The sequence below is a fragment of the Peromyscus eremicus genome, chromosome 15 (assembly GCF_949786415.1).
Source record: "Peromyscus eremicus chromosome 15, PerEre_H2_v1, whole genome shotgun sequence".
NCBI classification, from domain to species: Eukaryota; Metazoa; Chordata; class Mammalia; order Rodentia; family Cricetidae; genus Peromyscus; species Peromyscus eremicus.
In genome coordinates this window covers 17,712,854-17,737,218 of record NC_081431.1, presented here as the reverse complement: position 1 = coordinate 17,737,218, position 24,365 = coordinate 17,712,854, and the positions used below count along the sequence as shown (strand labels likewise).

General features: G+C 46.0%; 1 long non-coding RNA gene across 1 annotated transcript; it reads left to right on the top strand.

Moving 5' to 3' along the window:
• Positions 1 to 1,336: 1,336 nt before the first annotated feature.
• On the top strand, positions 1,337 to 21,672 carry LOC131925569 (uncharacterized). The gene is made up of 3 exons (XR_009383290.1): positions 1,337 to 1,419; positions 1,960 to 2,088; positions 21,377 to 21,672. It is a non-coding gene; the product is annotated as an uncharacterized LOC131925569 (long non-coding RNA).
• Positions 21,673 to 24,365: the final 2,693 nt, after the last annotated feature.

Below are 24,365 nucleotides of genomic sequence, written 5' to 3'. Positions count from 1 at the left end.
TGAAGGTTTCCAGGAGACAGGTGTGAAATCTTATGTTGACACATAGGTGAGACTTTTAAAAATAAACTGCTGGGGTTGGAGAGATGGCTCAGCAGTTAAGAGGACAGGCTGCTCTTCCATCAGACCTGGGTTTGATCCCTAGCACCCACATGATGACTCACCACCGCCTATAACTCCAGTCCCAGTGACTCCTTCTGGCTTCCCAGGACGCGAACATGATGCACATACGTTCATGTCAGCAAAACACCTATACGCTTCAAATACATTTTTTTTTTAATTTTTAAAAATCAGGGTGAATAGTGCACCAGAGAGCATCCCACTGTTTTTTGTTCCACCGGGCTCCCAGCCTATTGGATGGTGCTGTCCATCTTCAGGATGAGTCTCTCCCACCCCAAGCCCAGCTCTTCTATCTGCATACCAATCTTCTTCCAAAACACTTCCACAAACAAAACCAGAAGTTTGCCAGTTTCCTGGTGACTCTGGATCTGGGTAAGTTGCTTCCTGTAATTGTTGACTGTGATTGTCAGCTTGATGACAATCTGACAATTGGGGCATTTATGAGGCGCACCTTTGGGTGTGTCTGTGAAGAGAGGGAGAAAGCAGAACCTCTCTGCAAGGGCCACAGTCCTGCACCAAAGAAAAGCAGAAAAGCCAGCTGAGCATCAGTATCCTGCTCTCTGCTTCCTGCTCCTCTAAGATGTGAGCAAGCAGCCTCACCCTCCTGCAGCCACAGCTGAGAGTGGTTCCTGACACAGCACCTCCCTGCTAGGATGGGCTGTATCCTCAAACTGTGAGCCCAACGAACCCTCCTTCCCTCAAGCTGCTCCTCATCATGTGTTCAGCTACAGCCTCGTCAGTGCTGGTCCGTTGAGCGAGTCCACGCCTATACTTCCAGCCACGATGGTATTCTCTGCCCTGGCTCGTTTTCCACCACACCAGCAAAGGCAATGTCTTGCAGATGCTTGCAGGGTAGCTGCGCATTTTCCAGCTCCCTAGAGTAAGTACATTTCTAATCTTTTCCCCCACTTTCTGTCACAATAGCACTGGCATTCTACCTCATAGAGCTCAGGCCACTGCTTTCTCTGCCTCTCAGAGCTGAAGTAACAATATGCCCTCTCTTTCTCCTTGGTTCTTACCCAAAGCATCTAATCGTATCCCAGCAGAGTGTAGAGGTTGCTAAAAAAAAAAAAAAAAAAAAAAAAAAAAAAATGTCATTTTGCCCAAATTTATAGTCCACCCCTGTGTTAAAAATGTACCCAGGATTCATTTTAGTCAGGTTGGGTGAAGCAGCAGGCTTGGGAAAAATTGCGATTCAGTCAGAAATTTCTTGTCACAGATTCAAGAAGCAGGAGGCGAGCGGGACAAGGGGAGGACTCTCCAGAGCGTTTGACTGGGTCATTCTCACAGGAACAAGGGAAGGTAGGTACAGCTTAGGGTTGAACAGTAGCGATGACGTCAAGAGGCCGTGGGCTATAAGGGTGACTCTTAGCTGTCCAGTTCCTGGCCCTGGGCTGGCTAAGGGCACATTGACCCGATGTCTTAGGGTATGATAAAGGAGACGATTCAGGGCGCAGGCTCTGAATTGGTTGGTTTCGGTATCATAGCTGTGCTACCAGAAGACTTGGCTGTGTCTAAAAATGAGCTTCCTGTGTAGTCTCTCAGGTTAAAAGTTTCAAAGGACAGCTCATGAAGAATATGGCGGGAGGGGTGGAGGGGTAAAGGGGACAGGCTGAGGAGATGGCTCAGACACAGAGCTCACCACGAAAACCTAAGGACCCGAGTTCAGATCCCCAGCATCTAAGTAAAGAGCCAAGCCCCGTCACCCATATTAAAAGCTAGGTGCAGCAGTACAATGACCTTCAGTCTGTCATGTCTCAAAGCCTCAGTTGTCTCATACAGTAGTCACCCAATAACACTGTCCTAATTCCTAGTCCCCACCCCCACCTCTTGCTTCCCTAGTGCCCAATGCACTTCACCTGCCACTGGATTTCTCTCCGCTGAAGCACAATCTACATTCACTGCAGCAAAGATTCGACAATTGCACTGCTGCTTTTTAACCAGGCCTACGCTGCGTCCATCTAGAAGCAGGTATGAGGTCCTCACTATCAGCCCAGGAGCAGGTGGCTGACCGCAGAACTTCATCCTGGCATCTTTCGAATTCTTGGGCTACCCCGGGCGACAACAGTTACAGATGGAGTCCCTGGGAAACAAACCAAGATGAAGATTGTCCCAAGAGAAACTTGTTACAGAGCTCTTGGGGTCAACGCCCTTGGAGAAAAAGCAGGAGTAGTCATGAGGACCCCTGGATGGGGCGGTACCACCCAAGACCTCATTCGCTTGGTGGGACACTCTCATCCTGGGATGCCGCTCTAGTTACATTTCTTTCGCTGTGATAAAAACACTCCAACTAAAAGCAGCTTCAGGGAGAAAAGGGTTTCTTTAGCACACAATTCCATGTTCCAGTTCGTCACTGGGGGTAAGTCAAGGCCGGAACTCAAGGCAGTTACATGACACCCACAGTCGAGAGTAAAGACATAAATACCTCCACGTTACCTGCTTTGCTCTCCTACTTAGCTGGCTTTCTCTTGCCTTATGTAGTCCAGGATGCCCCATGTGGACCGGTGTCTCCTATAACAAGCAGGGTCATCCTACATCGATGAACAGTCGAGTACCCCACAGACAGGTCCATAGGCAATTCTGATCTAGACAATTCCTCATTAAGACACTGACCCAAGTGTTGCTAGACTGTGGCAAGCTCACAGTTAAACACCATCACAGATGGCTCTTCAGAGTTGCCATGATGCTGTGGAAGGCGTTTCAGCCTTCCTAACCCTGAAATGAACTACCACCGGATACAGCCCCAGCCTGCTGTGTTCCGTTTTGCTTGACACAGACACTCACTAAGCCGCTCAGGCAGACCTTCTACTTGTGATCCCCCTGCCTCAGTCTCTAAACTGAGATGATAGACTCATGACAAAGTATGACTTCTCCAGGATTCTCAACAGTAGAAAGTAAACTGGGGTTGTGGGGTACATGGGAGCCCCGTGCAGTTTTATTTGGGGAGGGCATAACCTAGCTCAGCAAATAAAAATGCAGATGTTGGAGTTTAACTCAAAGCAGCTATGAATGCCCGCCCGGTAAGGAACAGTCTTTAGGACAAGTATATCCTAGTTACTGTGTGCCACCTTGTATTCATCTGTCGACTCTGCTGGAGTTTCAAGAGTGACTGTATTTGGTTTTGTAAAAGAGAACCAGCATTGTGACTGTATGTGATAACTGAGCCCAAAGACCGCAGAAAGGAGGCATTAACGCTAAGTTAAACAACCAAACAAAATGGGCAGCCCAAGTAAATAATAATAAGCTTTCGGTGGAATTTATATGACAAAGTAGAGCGCCAGAATTGGGCCGGCTGCCAAGAGAATTGGGGGTGAAATAAGACAACTGTGCCATATTGGTGTCCAGTGAACAATGAAGAACACTAATGTTGACCTGTGGGTTTAGAGCTGAAAATGTTGAGCAAGTGTCCATTGTGATTAACTTGCTATGGGAGGTCTGGCAGGAAGGGAGTTGGTCTTGGTCACAGCAGATAAAGAACTGCCCCCAATGACCTTTGCAGATCCGAAGGCATCCCAAGGCACAAGAGCTGGCAGGCCTTTTGGAGTAGCACCTCACGTTCCAGCACGCCCTCCTGGGTAATATCAAACCACAGTAGATAAAACAGTGACTGCAGGATTAGAGGCTGGGCTGTAGATCAATGACAGAGAACTCCCCTAGGGGGCTCAAGGCCCTGGGTCCCATCCCTAGCACCACAAAGCAAAACAAAAACTGATTGCAGGATTCAGCTCCTCAGGAGGCTGAGGCAGGAGGAACCCTTGAACCTAGGAGCTTAGGTCTAGTATGGGCAATACAACAAGACCCAGTTTCCTCCTTCCTCCCTTTCTTTCTTTTTAAAAAATAAAAACAATGACATTCAACCTATAAATCCTCTGAGAACATAAAATTCCTCTTAATAAATAAATAGTAAAGTCTATCCAAACACATCAAGGGGCGGTCTGATTCCTGAATACCTCGGTGGTGGCCGCACTCTCTAGACATCATCTATTTGCCTTGGAAAACAAATAATAAATGAGTGTTATTTATGTGGTATTTCAAAAAGGAAAAAAATCTCATAGATCTAAGACTCTACTGTTTGCAGATCTCATTCCACTGTGATATTTAAATGCAGATAAGAATATAGGATCTGAGGGCCTGGGGAAATGGCTCAGTGGTTAAGAACACTGGCTGTTCTTGCAGAGAACTGGAGTTCTGTTTCCAGCATCCACATGATGGCTCACAACCATCTGTAACTCCACTTCCAAGGGATCTGATGCCGTTTTCTGACTTCCTAGAGTACCATGCATGTGGTGTTCATACACACACGCAGACAAAATACTCATACACAGAAAATAAAAATAGATAATTTCTTAAAACAGAAAAGGAAAAGGAATATGCTCTGACTCAGAAGGAGTCACATGACCTTGGCAAGTCACTGCGGTTCCCTCTTCCTGTCTCCCCTAGCACAGGGAGTGGTAGGAAGGACCAGTTGACCTCCAAGTTGCTTCTAACTCGTGCTTCCGTGATTCATTAAGGTTGTGTCGTGGGTCAGTTCTAACTGGGGAAGCTGCCCAAGCCTTTAAGTAAAGTCCTGGAAGTATAGGTTGGTAGAAGAATACACATCTACCATATGCAAGGCCTTGAGTTCTCTCTCTGGGACAAAAAGTAAATTATTATACAGATGATAGATGATAGATAGATAGATAGATAGATAGATAGATAGATAGATAGATAGATAGATAGAGGCATCATTATCATTAATATCTCTATGTCATGTTCCTGCACCTCAGAAAACAGAAACAAAATCTTAAAATCCGGGAAGGACCTGGCACTCTACCCCTCCCCCTTCTGCATTTTCTCTGTCCTTAAGCATAGTAGGACTTTCAGGTTTTTCAGAGCCACTCAGACTTGAGCCAGCAAAGCCAGAGCTTCCACATTAAAAATCATAAAGTAATCTCAGACTTCACACTTGGCTCTCCTTTCGCATCTTGCACAAAGGCCTGTTGAACCAGTTTGACAACCTTTGGAGTTGTTAGTAAATTTTTTAAAATATATTTATTAACTCTGAGAATTTCAGACAAGGTATTTTGATCATATTCACCCCATAGCTCCTCCCCTTAACTTTTCCCACATCTACTCCCACCTCCCTATCACCCTAACTTTTTGTCTATTTTTTGTTAATAACCAAACAACTCCAATCTGGGTTATCCATATACTCCTGGGTGTAGGGCCATCCACTAGAGCATGGTTGATCCACCAGGAGCCACGACCTCATAGAAAACTGACTCCACCCCTAGAAGCTGTCAGCTTTGCATAGCTCCTCAGCCAGGTAGGGGCTTACGAACCCCCTGCTTTCATGTGAGGATCTGGCTCGATCTTGGGCAGGAAAATACAGCTGCTGTGAGTGCGCCAGTGCCGTCGTGTCCAGAGGACACTGTTCCCTTCTCGTCCTCCCCGACTGCTGGCTCTTAGGAGCCTTCCACATCCTCTTCCAAAGCGGTTCCTGAGCCTCAGGAGGTGGGGTGGTGATACAGATCTACGTGTGTGGCTGAGCCCTTCACTGTCACTTCTTCCCTGCCTGCACTTGGACCAGCCATGAGTTTCTTCAGTGCCCACCATCCACTGCACAAAAAAACCTGTCTGACCAAGTCTGAGAGCTATAGTTATCCCAGTTTAGAAGCTCAGCAAATTATTAGCTACTGAAAAGGCCTTGAAAGAGGGGACCTGACACATACTGAAAAGACATAGAACAAGGCCACCTCAAGTGTAAGGAACCTCGGGAAATCATGTGGAAAACATTCACAAGTGAAGAAGTTGAACCAGAGATGACTAGAGGGCACCGACTTCCTTAAAACCTTTCCTTGGAGGCTTAAAAAACAGCTTGTTTTCTGCCAGGAAAACATAGCACAGCCGTGACTCAATCCTGACTCAAAGTTCACGGGCCAGTCAACTTTCAGGATGGCCACTGAGGAATCCCATTGAGCCAGCTTCCCTACAACACAGAAAATGTGACTAGACATGAATTTCCTTTGCTCTCTCACCTTTTCAGAAAAGGAAATCCATTTGGAAGGAATGTCTGGAGAGTTACAAAGTTGAGCAGAGAAAGATCCTTGTGCCTCAACTTCCCCGTCTATAAAAATGCTGAGGATTAGGACTGAGGATGTAGCTCAGTGGAGGAGCATGAACGTTGCATGCCCAGGACCCTGGGTTCCAACATCAGCTCCAGGGGTGGGGGAGATAAGAATTAAATATTCTAATACAGCCCCATGTGATGCTGTGTGCCTGTAATCCCAGCACTCTGGAGACTGGAGCAGGAGAACCACAGTTTCTTGGGCAATGTAGCAACACTCTATTTCAAAGAAAGAAACTAGAGTGTTCATTCTAAATCACACAAGATATTGAGAATCATATCTGCTGCAGAACAGCTGCTTACTCAGTGTTTGCATCATCACCATTACCCCCATCATTAAAGGCTTCTCAAGGTCTTGCTTTCTGACCTAACTTCTTTCTCTCCTCCATCCCCCAGTCCTCACAGATCGGCCACACCGTATGTCCCACATATAGTGACAAGAGACCAATTATGTCCCCTAAAACTTTATATGTTGAAGTCCTAACCCAAAATATTTCAAAATGTGACCTCATCTAGAAATGGGTTGTTGAAGATGTAAAGATAAAGTCAGAGAAGGAGGAAGAGAGGGAGAAGAAAGACAGAAACACACACACACACACACACACACACACACACACACACGGGGGGGGGTCGGAGAGAGAGAGAAGGGGAGATTCTGAAGAGACATTTGAAGAGAAAGAGATCAAAGTGATACTTCTATCAAGTGTTGTGTAGCTCTTTCCGCTGGGTTGGGCATGACCATTGCCATCTTGAATCAGTACTTCTGTGATCACTCATCCAATGAGTGAACCTTATTAACATTCCCTCAAGGAGAGAGGGAAGAGGCTCACAAAGCTCACGGAGTTCATGGTGCTCGTGAAATTCTTAGGAAAGCCCTGCAGAACTATACAAGAGGTTAACAGCTGACTGGGGCAGGACACGTTGGAGGTGTAGCGGTTACTGAGGCTGTTGGTACAGCTCCCTGTGAATCACCTGCTCTTCTGTCATTAACTCCCATGAAGTCATGTGCTCACCCAGAGGGACTCCAGGGCATCCTGTCTTTGGTATGTTGGCACCCTTTACTGTGAAGGCTGTGAATATGCAGATGTCTCTGAATTTCCCCCAGGGAAAGTCAGGCAGACTCTCCCACAGCCTATATCAGAACCAGTCTTGTTCATACTCTATCTCCAACTGTAGCATGTAGAACTGTGAAATGACAAGTGTCCCTTAGTTAAGTTCTCAGATGCGGTACTTTATAGTAAATGAATCCATGCCAACTGTCACATGGCTTGGCTTTTCCCATCCATCTCTTAGGTTCTGACAGCTCTATATTTCAAATGCCCGTTCAGTTGCTTGGATGATCGGCAGTCAGGATGAAGTTACTCAGTGCTGGAGTGGCATTGGGTGTTTCTAGTTCAAAAGAGAGGGAAAGAATGAAAGAAAACTGGTGTGGTGGTGTTGGGAGGCAGAGGCAGGTGAATCACCATGAATTCAAGGTGTAATGAGTTCCAGGACATGCAGGACAACAAAGTGAAACCCTGTCTCAAGAGCCCAACCGGGCCCAATCTCAACTGTTCTTTACGTGTGCCTTTGATAAATGGTTCTTCCCATAGTTTTCAGCTAATTATGATTACGCCTGTCTACACACTAGAGTACATCGTATTTCTTATATTTAAAATATATATGTATTATATAGATTAAAAATCAGAACCAAATTTTCAAAGTCTATTTATTTATTTATTATTTATTGTGTGTGTTTGATGTATGTGTTTTGATATACACGTGCACCCATATGTGTGCAATGGATGCCCAAAGTCAATTCCAGGTAGCTTCCATGTTTTCCTCTACTGTTCTTCAGCTTATTCTCTCTCTCCTTCTCTCTCTCCCTCCCTCTGTCTCTCATACACTCTCTCTCTCTTTCTCTGTGTATGTGTCACACGTAAGGGTGTCCAGAGAAACTAGAAAAGGGCGTACAATCCCATAAAACTAGAGGTTTTGAGCCACTTGGCATGGGTGCTGGGAACTGAACTGTGGTCCCCTGGAAGAGCAGCAAATGCTGTTAACCACGGAGCCATCTCCAGCACCAACATAGGCTTCCCTTTTTCATTGAGTTGTTTCCAGTTCAAACACAGCAACTCTCAAGGAACCAGCCGACTTAATTAGGGGATCTACAGTCAATTCTGCTCATTGTTGTGTGAAATTCTCCACCCAGAGAGTTTCCATTCTGCCGTGCTTTTGAAAACGCTATGCATGATCTCCATCTGAGCATGCTTGGGAATGTATCCACCCCTACGTGTGATGACAAGTCTTTCTCATGTGAATCTGTGCAAGTTTCCCTTGTAAAAAGCTCCTGGCTCGCCGGGCGGTGGTGTCGCACGCCTTTAATCCCAGCACTCGGGAGGCAGAGGCAGGCAGATCTCTGTGAGTTCGAGGCCAGCCTGGTCTCCAAAGCGAGTTCCAGGAAAGGTGCAAAGCTACACAGAGAAACCCTGTCTCGAAAAACCAAAAAAAAAAAGCTCCTGGCTTTCCTCTGCTTGGGGAAACACTGTGCTAGGAATATTCTCTCTGTGTCCACTCTTTAATCTGGTTGGGCAGATCGGCTCTGTGCTCATCAAGGAAATGAACCCATTGCATTTGGTTGTACAAACGCGATTCAGATTCAGCCACCCAAGCTCCATGAAGCACTACTTTACGCTATCGTTTTCATTACTCTCAGGACTTCAAACGAAAATCTAAACCCACTGTAAGCCTTTGAGGAGTCTCTTCAGTAGGGCAGGCAGAAACCCCCCCCCCCAGTCCTCAGCCATAGTCTTCAATGACTCGGCCCTTGGCCCCCCCACAGCTTCAGTTCTTTCTATATTCCTACTAGACTGGACACTGAGTTGTTTCTCACCGGCTGGCTTCTCTGCCTCCGCCCAGCTGAGGCTCTGTGCTCCTGCATTCCTCTTCCCCAAAGCTCCTCCCACAAGAGCTTCTGTGAGCATTAATTTGTAGCAGGTAGTTAGCCCGTGTCCTCCTCGTCAAACAACTGTAAGATCAGCACTTACGTCTCTGTTTTACCCAAGCAAAAACCGAACGTGAAAAGATTGTGTCAGTTCTCCAGCAAGCGATGAGCAAAACCAGGTTTGTTGTGAACAAATTTTGCACCAGTTTTTAAAACAAAACAGTGTTTTAAAGTATTAGGACTCAGGGCTGGCAGGATGGCTCAGAGGCTCAAGGCACTTGGCGATAAGCCTGACAACCTAGTTCAATCTCTGGCCCCCACACGGTGCAAAGAAAGAATTGGCTTTTTAGAAAATTTAGTTTAACATGGATAGGCGTTTATTCTGCATGTATGCCTGTGTGTCACATGTATGCTTATCACCATGGAAGACAGAAAAGTATCCCTGGAACTGGAATTCCAGACAGTTGTGAGCCACCATTCCAGTACTGGGGATTGAACTTAGGTTCTCTGGAAGAGTAGCCAGTGCTCTTTACCACTGAGCCATCTGTCCGGATCTGAGAACTGACTTATTCTTCCCAAACGTTATCTCAGGATACCCCAAACCCATCCCACTCATACCTCTATTCCTTTCAGGGACTCGGGAATTGTTTGAGCCTAATCTATCTGGCCCGTGGAGAGCCACATACTCTGTGTATGGCTCTCCAGCTGTGATTTTTTTCCCCTGCACACATTTACACATGGTCTTCTCCAGTCAATCTGCCAACTTTCAGTTCGTTTCAGGGACCCTTTGGAGGGCAGAGGCAAGCCTTTTCTTTTGCCACTCTAGCTGTTACAAATACATGAAAAGTCCCATATTCAAGCATACAGATATTCAGCTGCCACCATAATTAACAACACAGGGACTCCCTCACCAGAGCTTCCTGGTGTCTCTTCCATGGGCAATCCCTTTTCCAGACCAATGACAAGCTCTCTTATTAGCACAGGAAATTCATGAAGTGTGTAGTCTTGTCTTCTACATTTGACTTTTTCTGCCAGTTTAACGTCCTTGACATTTATCTCTGTTGTCATGTGTGTTAGTATTTGCTCCATTTCATTGCTAAGCAGTGGTCCATACTACGATCGACTTTGATTGTTCGTCTCTCCTTGCATTCCTGGCTGTGGGGTTGCTTGCAGTTTGGGACCACTCTGAATAATTCTACCATAAATATTCATTATTTTTGTGTGGGCATACTTTGATATTTCTCTTGAATAAATACCAAAGAGTGGAACTGTAGGTCAGTTGCATGATCATGTGTTTACCTGTGTTGTTTTAGTAGCTGTTTATTTCTTTTTGCTCAATATGTTCATCTTTCATTTCTCTTTCTTATCTGATTGCATTGCCTAGGACATTCAGTACAAGGCTCAGTAGGAGTGTTCTTGATTTTAGATAATTGTCATTGGCAGGGCTAGGGATGCAGCTTGGTAGTAGAGGCATGCTTAGTTTCCTGGTACTACAGCAGCTTTACAGATGTTGGAAAACGTGTACATTTACAGGCTGAAGAAGGCCCTTGCTTTTTTTCAATCCTTCTTTCCACTTCAAACATTTCAATTTTATTTTCATAATTTTACTTTTGAGAAAGGACCTGTCTATGCTGCCCAGTCTCAACCCCGACTCCTGGGCTCAAGTGATCCTCAAAAGAGATATCTCTCTCCCTTTCCTGGTCACCTCCTGTGCCACACACTTCTGCCGCTGTTCTACCTTGCTTTGAGCCCACAGCAGGGGAGCTATTGAACCACACACTGAACCTGTGTCTAGTTTATCTCAGCAATAAAGAGCTGCCTAGAACCCAGACTATCTCGCTGGGTGTATCGTTTGCTCTTGGATTTACCCTGTCATGGTTAGGCATGGTGTTCTGTCAATAAATAGTAATCAGGTAGATGACTGTGTTTGCCAGAGCTTCTGGGTCCTTGCTGATGGCTTTGACTAATTGTTCCATCAATTGCCAAGAGAAAGATATTGAAACCTCTGACAGCAATTTTAACATTGTTTACATATCTCTTTCATCCTGTTGATTTTTTGCTTCCTGTGTTTGAAACTCTCTTACTCAAAGTATACACAAATACATCTTTTCTGATTTATTAACTCTTATTATTGTTGTTAATAACCCACTTTGGGTTTTATTTTTAATCTATTTTATCTGACATTTGTATGGCTATTTCAGCCTTCTTATGCTAACTTCTGGTTAGGTGTATGTGTTTCTAGGCTCTTGCTTTTCTCTTTATGTGTTTATATTTAAAGGGAAGTGCCCTGTAAGTATCTTAGAGTAGAGTTGCGTTTTTCTAACTGTGATATTGTGAAACAGATATTTAACCTTAGTTTCTCGACTCTTGTGATACTTAATCTTCATTATGAGCTTGACGAGATTTGGAATCATCACAGAAACACACCTCTGAGCAGGTCTGTGAAGGCACCTCTGCCCTCAGAGTGGGAGTTACCATCCCTGCACTGGGGGAGGGGGGGCCTTCCTCTCTGTTTCTTGACTGTAGATGCGATTGGACCAGCTGCCTCACATGCCTTCGGGCACCCCTTCCCCACCATGATGAATTGTAACCTCAAACCATGAGCCAGACTGAACCCTTCCTGCCTTATTCTGATTTTGTCAGGTGTTTATCATAACAACAAGAAGAGTAATACCTCTTGTAATGCCTAAAACCCTTGGAATCTCTAATTGGTGTCTTTGTATACTAGTGAGATAACTAGTAGCTAGGGACTCTTGGATAGGAATGGATGGGAGCTGGTTGCCAGGGAAACCAAATGTGATCAGAGCCCTGGCTTCAGACTCAACATCTCCCATTCTAACTTGTCGGGTATGGAGAAGGGTTACAGACTAAAAACATCATTAAAGGTCAGTGATACAATCAGCCATGTCTATGTAATAAAACTTCCATACACATTTAAAAGTGTCAGGTATGGAGGGTGTCTAGATAGCTGAATACAGAGGTCCTGGAGGTTTGGGCCCCTGGAGAGGGGATGGAAGCTCTACACACCTTCCCACATGCCTTGCTCTGTACAGCTCTCCCTCTGGGTATTTATCTGAATGTTTTATAAAATCCTTCGTAACAAATCAATACATGTACATAAGTGCTTCCCAAATTCTGTGAGCTGACCTCACAGGAGGGTTGGTAGAAAACCCAATTTGTAGCTAACTGATCACAAGTGTGGGTGATGTCAGTCAACCCAAAGTCAGAAACTGTCTGAAGTAAAATGACTTCGCTGGAGTTGGCGGGTGAGATTGAAGATCATGGAGTGCTCGAAAGAGTCAGTCCCCCAATGTAGGCAGGAAAAGGAGGAGCTTATGGGGTGGAATGTTGAGAAGGAACAGGCTGTGTGAGCAATAGAAGAGGAAGAAAATAATGTCTACACCAGATGGAAGTGACCATAAAAGGGGGCTCTGAGGACACTGACATGCATCCAGACCGTCTAGACAAGTCATTCCTGCAGATTCCTGTTGCCTGCAATCAAAACCTAGAGGCAATACAACTTCCCATTCCTAGGCAACAACTGAAACCTTGCATCAGTTGGGCCCTAATGGCCCCAGGCCCCATCAGAAAGGCTCTTTCAACATTATTCCCACCGTAAATTTTCTTTTATTTTCACAGTGAGAACCTATTGGGTGTAAATGGTGTCTGAAGTAGGAGAGTCTCATGGGACTGAATCCTCACCCTTCCGGATCTGGTACTATCTCTGGTAGTGTTAGGACTAAACTGAATCACAGGATACTGAGCTGATACTGAAGAATTTCCCTCAAAACATGATTGCTGGTAGGAAAAAAATCCACACACATTTTGATGTCCGTAGAAATGATCTGTATCAGAGTAAAAGAAGAAAAGACAGTGGTGGTTTCCCTCTACCTCATAATCTCTGCCTTTTCCCTGGAGTGCTTTAGTCCATTAATATTATATTTTATATATATATATTTATATATATATATATATATATATATATATATATATATATATATATATATATTCGGCAGGCCCGACAAAGGGATGATTGATTCAAACCAGGCAGGACAGAGCATGGTGGGAAGAGGTTCCATCATGGGACTCAGAACAGGATCATCTGGTATTTAAACTTTTGGATTATTTCTAGAACTTTCCATTTGGTATTTTTAGAGCCTGGTTTATTGTAACTGAAAGTGTAGAAAGTGAAATTTCAGCAAGGAGACCTTGGCTTTGGTTTGGTTTTCTGCAGCAGACATCAGCTCTAATTGTTTGCTTCTTGGTGGCTACCCTAGGAATTCATATATAGGTAAGTACATACATACATACATACATGCATACATACATAGATGCTTAGATACATACATAAATGCTTAGATATATACATAGATGCCTAGATACATACATACATACATACATAGATGCCTAGATACATACATAGATGCATGAATACATACATAGATGCATACATAGATACATAGAAAGATATCCTTGATTTTTCATATTCTCTTGCAATTAATACATATTATTTTCCATAAAATGTAGACATCTTGGGCTGGAGCCAAGCCTCAGCCATTAAGGTTAGGAGTATTTGTTGCTCGGTCATGATGACCAGAGTTCAGATCCCAGCACCCACCGCAGCCAGCTCACAAAAGCCTGTAACTTCAGCTCTGAGGAACATGACACCCTGCTCTGGCCTCCACAGGCACCCATGGATACACATGTATCCCCTCACACTGACACAAGCATAAATAAAAGAAAATGTAACACTCTTCAAGACTATATAGACACACTTATTCCCTCTCTGCCACTTACAATTATTATGTGTTTACATTTCTCTATATATTTTTTTCAAAACTATAATTTTCATTTGAGGTGAAAATAAGTTCAAAAAATTCTTATGAAGAACCATAAAGAAAATTAAAATTTTCCCCAGATCTATGAAGAACCTATTCATAACTGAGCATTGGTCAGGGCTTTTCAGTAGCCCCTCCCACTAGATCATTAATCTAGGAATCCGCAGATAAATGAATCTTTTTGTGCAGTCGGACTTTCAGGATTCAGTCATCACACCCCAATCCACCCCCGACTTCATCCCCCATGAACATCACTGTGTCAAGGACTGAACCTCCCACTCCTGAGCTTTCCTGGGACACTTTAGATTTAAGCTGCAATGCTCATCACTCTTTGTAACTGACTCTTCCCTTCAGGCTTCATGGAACAGGTAAGAGAATACCTCCTGTTTACATAAATTCAGGGTGCAAAGCAACAGGCCTTTCCACGTGTATTTCAGCCCTTAACAGATGTATTTCTTCCTTTATAAGTGAGGAATGCAGCCATCCAGTGCCTGTAACTGCCCTGTATTGGTTTCAAATAAGCAGTGCTGTTACCGTATGAGGCATGACAAAACCCAGTATCAAAGCTTTATTAGGAGGAAGCGGGGATGACAGAAGAGAGTGACCAGGCCTGGGAAGAGACACTTGCAGAAAGAGAGAAGGGGGGGCGGGTAGGAGAGAGAGGAGGAGTCTGTGACCGACTTTTAAAGGGTTTCCCTGCACATGTGCATGTGGGCTTAAGGAGCTACACCATGCCTGTGCTGATTGCGTGACGCAGCGCACTGATGACGTAAGATGTAAGACCCCTTACTTAGCTACTGCACATGTGTGGTCGTATAGCTGGAGTGGCAGAATCCTAACACCCTGTTCTCTCTTGGTTGACTCTGAAGAAGTCAAGCAAGGAGCTGGTCCCTCACTTTTGACTCCTGGAGCCTTGCAGGTGGCCTTCCAGTGTATAAATGAAATGGAACGGGGGCCAGCAAGGAACCGGAACTGGGCCAGTGAGATGGCTTAACAGGTAAAGGGGCTTGTTATCAAGGCTGATGACCTGAGTTCAATGCGTAGAACCCACATAGTGGAAAGAGAGAACCCACTCGCTCTACACAGCCTTCTCTCTCACAAAAGGTATTGACTTACGGGAAGACAAAGATAAAAAAAAAAAATGAGACAATTAGCATGAAAATTCAGCAGGACAGAGCACTTGCTGGTCACTGGACACCTTCCAGGAGTAGGAAAGGTCAGCTGGGGAAAGCTTATCACATGTCTACGATGGTAACTCCTGAGGACACATTTTGGTCATAATTGTATCCTCAACACTTGATGATCATTTAAGTAAATGAGTGGGTAAAATTTAACAACTGGCAAATAAAAGAAAATTCAAATGAGACTGAAGTAATACAGGCATTGAAGAACACCCCTGGGGCTGGGCAAATGACTCAGCAGGTAAAGGTGCTTTTCACCAAGCCTAGCAATCAACCTGAAGCTGTCACATAATAGACCTCAGACCCTAACCCTAAAAACTGACTCCTGAAGGTTGCCCTCTGACCTCCACATGTGTAAACACAATAAATAATAAATAAATCGAATTAAAAAAATAAAGTCAATTATTGTAGAATAGTGGGGTGCACCTGGATCTTCCCCTGGGTCCCCACCTCTGCCTTCTGCCCCTGTGCCATCATCACCTTTTACTCCTCTGTCCTCTGCCGGAAACGCTCGGCAAATGCCTGAGCAAGAGCTCTGCACAGGTGACTTCCACTCATCTGACAGAGGAACACTCCTGATTATGTTGATCACAAGGATACCAAAATGCTTGCTCCCCGGAGGCAGGCTCTCCAAAGCTCACATCCCATCAAATGCAGGTGGTGGCAACCGTCAGAGGGGTGAGGGGCAGGGAGGCAGCCGGGATGGGTACCTGCTACACGCTCCGGTTTAATCTAATCCCGAAGAACAGTGTTGGGAGGTGTGGCCTTCAGAAAGCAGTTGAGTCGCGAGTTATGTGTCCCTCTTTGTCCTCTTCCTTTTGCCGCGTGAGGGTCAAGTTCCTGACCTCCAGAGGATGCCACCGTCTTAGAAGCAGACAACTGCCCTCTCCAGACACCTGTGCCCTGATCTCAGACTTCCCAACAAATAAACTTCTGTTCTTCGTAAGTTACTCAGACTCGTGCCTCCTGTTACAGCAGCACAGAACAAACACGGGGCCCATTAGGACAAGATGGGAGCTGTTAAACCTGAGAATAGTGAAGAAAAAGACCAGCTCCACAATTATCCAATTAAAGCAAGCTTTATTTAATATTGGCCAGGAAGGTGGACACTGCCTAGATCCATACCTGAAAAGGGCCCCAGTTTAGGCCAGTCAGGTGCTCATAAAGGCAACCCACCCCCACCCCCCACTTCCCCACCTCCCCACAAGTCTACAGTACTTCCCACTTTCGTCCAATCGGGGGCAAGCATGCATCCTGATGTACTTCCTGCCCTCCTAACTCCCGCCTATGTGTGATAAGTACATCCAGTGCGGTTCGGTCAACCAAACTTGTTTAGGGAAGTGGAACCGTGTGGCTTGTTATGTGAACTACAGCCTCCCTCATCTCCAGAAGTGTCTGTCCTTAGGCAAGGGGGCTTACAGGTTAACTTTAGCCCTTACAGAGCCTCTCCCTTGGCCAGCTCTGTCTTTATCATGTGGGTTGTCAGGGAATACTCAGGTTGACTCTCATGTGAAGGTTTTTACAGGCAACAGCTGATCGTGTTAGAAGACAGACCTCAACTAGATGACGCAGAATGTAAGCAGCCTGAGGTGTGTCTGGCAGGGCAGAGCTGCACCCCTCAGCAAATGCTTGCCATGGAGTTATATTCTCCCATGTGAAAGGAAGTTCGCAGGAGAAAAGCCTCACCTGTGCTAAAAATTCTACAAGGCTATCTACAAAGGTCATGATCTCGGAGTGTTGGAATGTTGCAGAGATTGTCCCACATTGCAATAAGCTATCTGTGTGCTGTTTCCACAAAAGTACTTGAAAAATACCTCGATTTATGACTTACATTCTCTAATTATAAAAGCTTCATGAAACTGCTGATGCCATATTGAAATGTGGCATTTGGAATAACCTAAATCTGTGTTTCTGGGCCGTGGCCACTCATATTTGGCTTCAGAATAAATTCTTCTCTTGTTCCCTTTGAGGTAAGAGTTGTGCTTTTGTAGGCTGGGCATGGTGGTGCTCATCTTTAGTTCCAGCACTAGGGAGGCAGTGGCAGGTGGATCTCTGAGTTTGAGGCCAACCTGGTCTACAGAGAGAGTTCCAGGATGGACACTTAGCTGTGCAGCATCCTGGGAGTGGAGTCAGCCCAGCTCCATAGCAAAGCATCCCTTCTCTCCATGCATCTTGTCTATTTAGTCTCTCACACAGCTCCTGGAGTTTATTTTGTGTTGCTTTGGTTTGGTTTGGTTTGGTTTTTGGTTTTTTGAGACAGGATTTCTCTGTGTAGCTTTAGGGCCTTTCCTGGAACTCACTCTGTAGCCCAGGCTGGCCTCAAACTCACAGAGATCCGCCTGCCTCTGCCTCGCGAGTGCTGGGATTAAAGGCCTATGCCCCCACCGCCCGGCTTCTGGAGTTTATTTTGGACAGCCTCAAAGCCAGTTTCTCCAGGACTCAGCACCGAGTCGGTGGTCTCAGTGGTCCAGCACTTGTCTGGATACCCACCCTTGTCCTTGAGACTGAGTCTCCCTCTCCCAACATGGACTTAGCTCTTGTCAAAAGCCCTTGCACCTCGGTCACCAGCACCTCCTACCCCTCGGTATCGGAGGACCTCAGTTACCTTCCAGGAAAGAAAAAATGTGTTGGCATACATCCAATGCCGACTGGCCAGGCTCTAGGCCATGCTGTCCTTTTGTCTCTCCAGCAGTTGGGAAAGGCTCATGCAGTCTCCCAATATTCAGGCGAAAGGCCACATGCTCCTTTGGTTCTGAGACAAGGGCATTTCTTAAGGTCACCTGGCTGGAAGAGGGCAGGTCTGAAGACCGCTCAGTCCAGCCTGAGGGTTTGGTAGCACCAAGTCCCCTGCCCCAGGCTTCCCAGAGGCTGGAGCTGTGCTCCAGTCCACAACTAAGCCTGGGCCCCAGCTTCCAGTTACCTTTCCTGCCACTATGTCAGGCGGCCTCCCTCCCTCCCTCCCTCCCTCCCTCCCTCCCCCTCCTTCTCTCCCTCCTCTCCCTTCTCCCCTTTCTTCCTTCCCTCCTCCCTCCTTCTCTTCCTTCTGTCCCTGTCCCTTCCTCTCCTCTTTCCTCTCTCCCCCTTTCTCCCCACTCTCTCTAAGGTCTCATGTAGCCCAGACCTCAAACTCACAATGTAGCCAAGGATGACTTTGAATTCTTGATCCCCCTGCCTGCACTTCCCAAGTGGTAGGATTTCAGACACATGCCACAATCAACTTACAGGTACTGGGGAGGGAGCCCAGGACTCTGTGGGTGGTAGACAAGCACTCTACCAAGCGAGCTCTAACCCCGGCCCTATTCTTTCCTTGATGCTGGGGACTGAACACAGGGTCTTCAACGTGCTGTAGAGTTCCAGCCCTGCTGAGGGACTTCCGGGAGCTGCTCACTGTCAACAGTGCCATCCATGGCTCTGTCATCTCCCCTGTCTGGATCCCTCACTTACACACCATGGTGCCAGCCTGCCTTTGGAGAGAATCAAACTCTGGGGGTCACACTTGAGCTTAAAAGCAACTTGGGCCACTGAATAGCTTGAGCTGTGACTTGCCCCTCACTTCTCGGAGCCTCTGTTTTCTCCTACAAAGCGCCCTGAGGCAGATCTACCCCCTCACAAGCCCCCACAGAAAAGCTCCTTTCTCTGCCTGGGTGTCTGGATGCATTGTTTCAATCTCTTTGTTTTAAAGCTAAGTTTAAAAGCAACCAAACCGAGATGGCACTCCAGCGGCTGCCACAGATGATGCCGCTGTGGGAATTTGCATTGTACACAAAACAGGATGTAACAATGTCACTGGGCATTTAGCGAAAACGCAGCCATTAGGCAACAAAGGCTCTGGAAATCATGGCTGCACTTGGAGGCATCTCCCAACAATGCCTCCTTCCGGGAGGGGCCCCAAGACCACTGCTGACAGTTTCCTTCAGGCCTCATCAATGTTTTTCGTTGTTTAAAGACACACATTAATTTAGAGTCTCCTCCCATTCTCTCCGTAAATTACAGCATCCAGAAGAAGTGGCAGCTGCTGTAATTAAGACACAGTTAATTGCCCGTCTCCTTAATTGCAATGATAGGATTTTGACAGTTTGGTAAATAAGAATTGTTTGGTTTCCTCTGGCAACTTCGGTCTCAGCCGGCTCTCCCCCGCCAGCGCAGAAACACCCAGCTCTGGGACAAAGGGTGCAGTCCAACCCGAGAGAACAGGAGGGCGAGCGTGTTCTTTCACCTCCCGTCTCTTCTCTCTGCCAGAGCCTACCCAGCACTGCCTCTTCCACTGCCCCCACCCCAGTAGTGGGGGGGGGGGTGTCTCCACATTTCTCAGTCATCACAGGAGCCTGTTCAATGGAAAGCACAGAAGCAGGATCCTTCCACTGCACAGCAGCCATCTCCTTCACTAAGGGAAGCCAGAAAACACCCAAAATCAGGGAGTGAAGCCAGGAACTCAGCTCAGCGTTTCTGACCCACAGCCTGCCTTCCCACTGGTCTTAAAGAATGTTTCACAGAAGCAGAGAGACTCTGGGGGGGGGGGGGGGTCACACAAAGGTGTGTTCAGAGCTGTAGCGTTAGTGTTTGGTTGCTATGCCAAAATGCCTGGCATAATCAACTTACAATGGGGAAAAGATCATCTTGCCTCACAGTGTGGCAGTTTCAGCCTACAGTCAGTTGGCCTGTTGCTATGAGACCTGTAGTGAGACAGTACATCATGTCAAGAGTGGAGAGGAATGGAAGCTTTCACCTCAGGGCCAAGATGTGAAACAGAAGAAGGGATCAGAGTCCCACTGTACCCCTTCCAGGCACACTGCCAAGGACCTAAGACCTCCTAGTCGAACCCCACCTCTTAAAGATCCACCACTTCCCAGGACATTAAGCTGGGTACCTACTTCTTAGCACATGGGCCATGGACAGTACTTACTTAAGCAACCCTTTATCTTGACTGATGGTGTAAAAGTAAGCCAGAGACTGTATGTGTACAGACCTCAGCTGATTCCCTAACAAATAGCATTTTAAGAAGAATTTAAGCATGTATGTGTGGGAGATGTGAAAGTATGTGTGCATATACGTATGTGTGTGCACATGTGTGTAAATGTGGAGGTCAGAGGACAACTTGCAGAAGTCGGTTCTCTCCCTCCACCGTGTGGATTCCAAGAATCAGACTCAGATCATGAGCTTGGTGGTAAGTTGTCTTAATGCTCTAAGCCATCTTCCTAGCCCCCAAATTGGGTTTTTAGGATGCAAATAATAATAATAACAACAACAACCATGTCATGATTGTAGTAACTGTTCAATAGAGCAATCTTATTTCACATTTTACGTAAACTTCTTTGTATTTTTTTTATTTTTTATTTACATTTACATTTCTTTATTTCCATAGGCTTAATTGTATGGGAACCATGATCCATATTCCAGATTTTTTTTTTTTTTTTTGGTTTTTCAAGACAGGGTTTCTCTGTGTAGCTTTGCGCCTTTCCTGGAACTCGCTTTGTAGACCAGGCTGGCCTCGAACTCACAGAGATCCACCTGGCTCTGCTTCCCGAGTGTTGGGATTAAAGGTGTGTGCCACCACCGCCCAGCATATTCCAGACTTCTATTCTGGACATTTGTAAGGTTTTGCTGCTTTCCAGTGACAGCATATGAAGAAGCTGGGGTGCAAGTGGTCCTCACTAACACTAGACCCAATTCTTGGAGCGTCCTAGGAGCCTGGAGAAGTGTTCACACTTGCCTGCCTTCCTGTAGAGCAGGAGGTGGGGAGTGGTGAGGGGCATAGAAACAATCTTAATAGTAATAAGGACATCACTCTGGTTGTGTTGTGGCAGCCATGCCATTAGTTGGTCCTGCTTCTCGAAGGGCACACGGGGCTGATAGACTGAAAGAGATGACAATGACCATGTTTTCATCGAGTTTCTGCCCTTTCCTAAGAGGACCACAAAGGAAGCGTTTGTAGACAAGGTCAGAGAGTTTTTCAATAGAACAATGAATGAAAGCAGTAAGCAGAAAAGTCCTCAAAAGTGGGTTTGCACTCTAAGGTCAGTGGCCTCATCCTGCTCAGCACCCATGTAGTTTTGGCTCCACAGAGGCAAGATGGAAGCTTGAGTCCAGTGGGAAGCAGTCACCGGATGTCCTTAAACGTACTGTTTCACCATGCTGTAGGGGCGTGGCCACCAACACACCCTCCCAGCACCGCCTGAACCTCACATTTTCTCTCTGTGTCTTCCCCACACAGAGTCTGAAGCCTCCGAAGGACGGCACGAAACACCCAGATGCAGGTCTTGCTCACAACAGGACGTACATAGCTGCCCTTGGACATGACAGACATGGTTAGCAGTTATGATAACTTTTTGAGAACTGGAAACACATCTCTCTAAGCCCCTCTGTTTTTTAAGAATTCTATTGAAAACCAGCTATCATGGTGAGGACTTGCCTTCCTATGAACTTGATCTTCCTTTCTGGCGGTTTTCAATATTATTTCTTTGCTCTGTATATTCAGTGTTTTAACTATAATATGACATGTGCAATTTCTTCTTTGTTGTTGTTTTCTTTATGGGGGGGGCTGTCTCTTTGTTTGATTGAGACAGAGTCTCATTATATAAGGCTGCCTGGCCTGGAACTTGCTATGTAGACCAGGCTGGCCTTGAACTCATAGAGATCCACCTGCCTCTGCCTCTCCAGTGCTGAGTTCAAAGGCGTGCAAAATAGCACCTTGCCCATGCAGAATTTCTTTTCTGGTACTGTCTATATGGTGTTCTGTGTATGTCTTATATCTAAATGGACATCTCTTTCCCTAGATTTGGGATTTTTGTCTATTAAAAATATTTCCTATGTCTTTGGCGTGAAATTATTTTCCCTCTTGTTTAAAATTATATTCATAGATTTTTTTTTCTGTTATGGCTTCCCAAGAATCTTCATACTACATTCACACATTTTTTAAAAAAAAACTATCATTTATCTTGACAAAATAATTCAATTCCTCTATCTTTTCTTCAAGCCCTAATATTATGCACTTTCACATGCTCCATTCTGCTGGTAAGATTTCTTCCCTCTAAGCTTTTTATTGGACTTATTAAAATTTTCCCTTCCATCATCATTTCAGTTTGTTGGGTTGTTTTTGTTTATAGTGTTTCTATCTCCTTAATGAATTCTATTTTCATATCCCAAATTAACATCCTAATTTCAATCAGCTGTTCATATTCTCTTGGAATTTATTCAAGAATTTATTCTTGAGCCGGGCAGTGGTGGCGCACGCCTTTAATCCCAGCACTCGGGAGGCAGAGCCAGGCGGATCTCTGTGAGTTCGAGGCCAGCCTGGGCTACCAAGTGAGTTCCAGGAAAGGTGCAAAGCTACACAGAGAAACCCTGTCTTGAAAAACAAAAAAAAACAAAAAAAAAAAGAATTTATTCTTGTCTTTAACTTATTTGAACATATTGATTTGTAGTTGTCCTTTGCAGAGAGTGAGTGAAGTCCTGAGCACACGCATATTGTTGGCCTGGGCACAGTCATGTCAAGGACCAAGACCTCAGACTCCTGGGAAATCAGCAAAGCCCTCCCCGTGTGGGTCAGGTTCAAGTGCAAACGGTGGCAGTGTATGCAAGTACAAGTATTAAATGACTGACCTGTGTGTGCAAAAGCTAGCAACCACAGCTTCCTCCTCCAGCCTACAGACCTATGAGAGACTAGCTACCCCTCCCGGGTGCTGAAGTTCCCAGTTGCCCCACAGTGGGTACCACTCCTCAGAGTGTGTACAGCCCACCTGACCCCGGCTTTTCTGTCTCTGTGTCTGTGCCTTTTCTTCAGTCCTTTGCTGCCCAGTCAGGTTTCCAGACCCAAGCCTTGTGGGACACAGTAGTACTTTTTGTTTTTTAGGAACTGTTTATTTTTTATGAGTATGAGTGTTTCACCTGCAGCTAGGTACATGCACTTCACACCTGCCTGGTGCAGGATGAGGCCAAAAGAGGACACCAGATTCCCTGGAACTGGAGTAACAGACAGTTGTAAGCCGTCATGTGGGTGATGGGAACTGAACCCCGGTCCTCTGTAAGACAAGCAAGTACTCTTAACTGCTGAGCCATCTCTCCAGCCCCAGTAACTGTCATTTCTCCGTCTAGAGTTTCATTTCAGGGGCTCTCACTGGGGTTCCCACAGGAGCGATCGTTTTCGGAGAAGACATACTGTCTTGGTTTTCTTGTCACTGGTGTGTTTGTGCTGGGATCTGCCCATGGGGGTTAACTTGCTGGTTCCGTGTGTTACTGTTGACTAATTCGGGTCACCTTCCTTCTTTTGGCAGAAGTATTTGCAGAGTCCAAGGACTAGTCTGCAGTGGAGTTAAAGTGACATTTCCTCTTTTACACTGCTGGTCCAGGACACCAGCCTCTGTCACAGACCTCCCTGAGAGGTGGGTCCTGTCACCATCCGGTAGTGAGCCTCCCTGAAAATAGCACAGCGGATGATGATAAAGCAATTGTTCTTTAAGACTTCGTTGTTTCTTAAGAAACTCATTGATTCACAAAAAATAAATAAATAAATAAAAACAGAAATGAAAGTGGAAGAGAGACTGATGGGGGAGGGAGGCTGATGGGGGAGGGAGACTGATGGGGGAGAGAGACTGATGGGGGAAGGAGGCTGATGGGGGAGGGAGGCTGATGGGGAGGGAGGCTGATGGGGGAGGGAGGCTGATGGGGAGGGAGACTTGGGGGAGGGAGACTGATGGGGGAGGGAGGCTGATGGGGAAGGGAGACTGATGGGGGAGGGAGACTGATGGGGGAGGGAGACTGATGGGGGAGGGAGGCTGATGGGGGAGGGAGGCTGATGGGGGAGGGAGGCTGATGGGGGAAGGAGGCTGATGGGGGAGGGAGGCTGATGGGGAGGGAGGCTGATGGGGGAGGGAGACTTGGGGGAGGGAGGCTGATGGGGAGGGAGACTTGGGAGAGGGAAGCCGTAAGATCTTGAGCTGGGGGTATAATGTGCTCAGAATGCACCACATACATGTATGAAACTGTCAGGTAATAAATTTAATCTAAACAATGAAGAAAAGACGGGAGACTGGAGACAGTTCAGCCGGACAGCACATGCTTGGCATGTGAGAGGCACTGGATCGGACCTCCTGCATGAAAAGACAAATTATGCAATGTAGCAAACTACTAAAGACTGGTGAAAATAGGTCAAAGGTGCTTCCGTGTTCATTGTACTTCTGGACATATGCCTTCAGCTCTTCTGT